Raw genomic sequence first — 3,213 nt, forward strand, 5'->3', positions numbered from 1 at the left:
CATTAATCTTACCACTTAGTCATGGTCATTAACCACTGTGAACATTCTGGTGGGTGAACATTTCTTTCTATCTTTTTTCTTCATATACTCACACTTCTCTTATTTTGATTTTAAATATTTGGTCACATAATGTGCACCTGTTTTGCACTCTGCTTTTTTTTCACTTAATGCCATTTAAAATGCTTTTTTTTTTCTCATTTGGTGTCATTAAAAATGCTTTGAAAACATCAGTTTTCTATGGTTACATGGTCATCCAATCTTCTGGTTACATCATAAACCCTACTGTTGCATAAGTTGCTTCTGTTTTGTTTTTTGTTTTTTCTAGTTGAACATAAGCTAGTGACAATTATCTTTACGTACACATTGCTGCCTGAACTGTTTCATGATTTCCTTCAGGTGGACTGCTAGAAGGAGAATTCCTGGACCGAAGAGTAGAAATCTTTCCCAGACCTTGAAGCATGTGGCCACATGGCTTCCGTGAAGAGCTGGAACAGTGTACATAGAGCATTTTAAAGCCGAGACCCTTCCTGGAGCAGAGCAGGATTTACCAGCTCTAGAGAGAATCACTTCTGATAAGATTTGGATCAGACTTTCATGTTCTGTAAATCAGACTGATTTTAGGCTTCTCCCACACTCTGTGTGACTTCACCTCTATTCTTCTGCAGTAATTTTAGGAGCAGCACTGGGGGAGATTCCAGACCGTCTCCATGGTGCTCAGAGCAGATAGAAAAGGGGATTCTGTCTACACATGGGACAGAGACGCCAAGAGGTGGGCAGTGTCCTTCTGGGGGGTCCAGCTTCCTGATGGCAGGAGGAGGCCAAGTGAGACACCTCAAGGGAAAGGTGTCATGGTGGAAGAGTAGAAATTTGCCCTGGAGCGAACCCTTAGAAATTCTAGTTTTTGTTTTAAGGAGAATGGGATTTCCTGGTGTTCGTTACAACAGTACCCATGTTCTCTTTGATTTACTTTCTCATAGACATTTTTGTCTGTTTTATGTATCGGGGGTTCATTTTGTTTGAAAGTGGGCTCTTCTAAGAGCTCTTTCCAATATCAACATTTTCAGATTCTACGGGCAGACATTATTACCCCATTTGATGGACGGGTGAATTGAAACATGTATAAAGTGATGCAGGGAGTTGCTTTTGCGATGTGGTGGCTAACTGATCTTGGGCAAGTCAGTTAGTCTCCCTGAGCTTTGGTTTTCTCGTTTCTAAAATGGGAATGATAATGCCCACTCGACAGTGTTTATGCAAGTGAGAGCCAAACTCAAGGCCCAGCCTTTGGGAATAAGCATCTAACCTGCATTTGCCAAATGCTGACATCCTTCTTTTCTCCCATGCTGGCCCCACCACGATTCACTTTAACGCATCCTCTTCGGTGGAGGCATAGAAGAGGAAAGAAGAAGTGTGTACTTTAAGGGAACCTTCGGATCTGTTAGAACATGCAGCCTCATTATAGTGATTCTTCTGTAAAAACAATGTTTCTTTTATGGTTTGGGGAAAGATTTTCTTCTTCCATCATGGAACTAAAATCTGGTTGTGTAGAATCTCTTGGAGCCATTGCTTGTACTGCTGCTTTGCTTGACCCTAACATGCTGTGTGATTTTGGGGTTCCATCTTCACCTCTCTGGATCTGGGATTTCTGTAAAATGAGATGGTCAGGCGAGGTGACATTAATGGTCCTTCCAGCTCTGCAGTTTAAAAAATTTTTTAAATGTTTATTTATTTTTGAGAGAGAGACAGACAGAGCATGAACAGGGTGGCGGGGAGGGCAGAAAGAGAGAGAGAGGGAGACGCAGAATTCGAAGCAGGCTCCAGGCTCCGAGCTGTCAGCACAGAGCCCAAGGCTCGAACCCACGAACTGTGAGATCGTGATCTGAGCTAAAGTCAGACGTTTAACCAACTGACCACCCAGGCGCCCCATTTTAACAATTTTTTTTTTCAATCCAGCTCTGCAGTTTTTAAACGCTACAAAGATTTGGGAATAAAAAAACCTTGAAGTATGTTTCTTTTCTGTAGGGAAAAGGATCCAACAAAACCCCCCAAAACTGCCATTTTAAATTGGCCACTTGGGGTCGCCAGCGATCCAAAAGACTGGCTAGGGAAGGAAGGCCCAAACTGTGTGGAGCTTCAGCTAACGGATTCTGGGGGTGGTTTACAAAATTTTCTTTTTGTCTCTCCCTTTAGCTCCAAAATTCACCTGAAGACTTGATTGCATCATTAATATTGAGTGGACCGCAAGCGCGTGCTAGAGACAGTGTTCCCAGCTGGGCCACAGCATCCCACCCCAAAGGAAAAGACAAAGAAAAAGAAGAAACAGTAATTCTGGAGCTCTGCTGCCTCTGCGTTTGGACTCTAATTCAAGCTGCTACATATCGTGGCTTTGCAATTCCCGGACTTGAAAAGTTAGTTCCACAAAGTGAAACTGCATGGCATAAAACATGCCTTAGGTGATGGAATAAACCTTTGGCTCAAAAATTCTGGGGCACAGAAATATTCTCACTGAAGAGCTTATGAGTGTCTCTGTTGGCAGTTCTCTTGGTGGGCTTTGCTGATGGTCGAGGTGGGGGAAGAGCAGGCTTGGAGGTCCCTGTAGAAATCAGGGAGGGACCACTGAGCAAGAAATAAATGAAATAAAACAAGAATCTAAACAGCTCAGTGTTTGCCCACACCCGGAACAGGGTCCTGGCAGCAGGCTCAGCACAGGCCAGACCCCTCTGTGGAAAGTTGGCTGAACCTTGCCCTCTGGGAGCAAGGAAAAGCGTCTCTCCTGCCAGGAATGCTGTATAAACATCCTTTTCCTACAGGATCCTGTGGCTTGGGGGTCCAGCGGAACGCCGGGAAAGTATCCTAATGGAGACAGATTTCGAACTCCTGCTGTCTTTTTTCAGATCATAAATTACTGTTAATTCTGTTTATACTCTCCCCCTCTCTTCTCTTAATAGTTTTAGAAAAGTAATTGACGACAAAGTGGAGCCCGCAAAGGGTTTAAGGGAGCCTTGCTCCCCTGGCTGAGAAGCAGCCAAGTATTTCCTCATCCTGCACTTTGCTGCAACAAAAGTTAAATATTTATGGACCACAGGTGCCCTTCCTTGCCTCCTGCATACCCTCTAGTGGCTTAGCTGTTCAGGAGCAGGGCGAGGGCTTTCGGTGCTACTTCACAGGGAAGGGTAAGGTTTGCTTGCTTGCTTTCCTCTTCCAAATCCAGGAGGG

General features: G+C 44.3%; 1 long non-coding RNA gene across 1 annotated transcript; it reads left to right on the plus strand.

Moving 5' to 3' along the window:
• The first annotated feature begins 345 nt into the window (after positions 1 to 345).
• On the plus strand, positions 346 to 2,498 carry LOC122217236. The gene is made up of 2 exons (XR_006201356.1): positions 346 to 769; positions 2,188 to 2,498. It is a non-coding gene; the product is annotated as an uncharacterized LOC122217236 (long non-coding RNA).
• The last annotated feature ends 715 nt before the right edge of the window (positions 2,499 to 3,213 follow it).

The sequence above is a fragment of the Panthera leo genome, chromosome B1 (genome assembly GCF_018350215.1).
Source record: "Panthera leo isolate Ple1 chromosome B1, P.leo_Ple1_pat1.1, whole genome shotgun sequence".
In the NCBI taxonomy this organism is placed as follows: Eukaryota; Metazoa; Chordata; class Mammalia; order Carnivora; family Felidae; genus Panthera; species Panthera leo.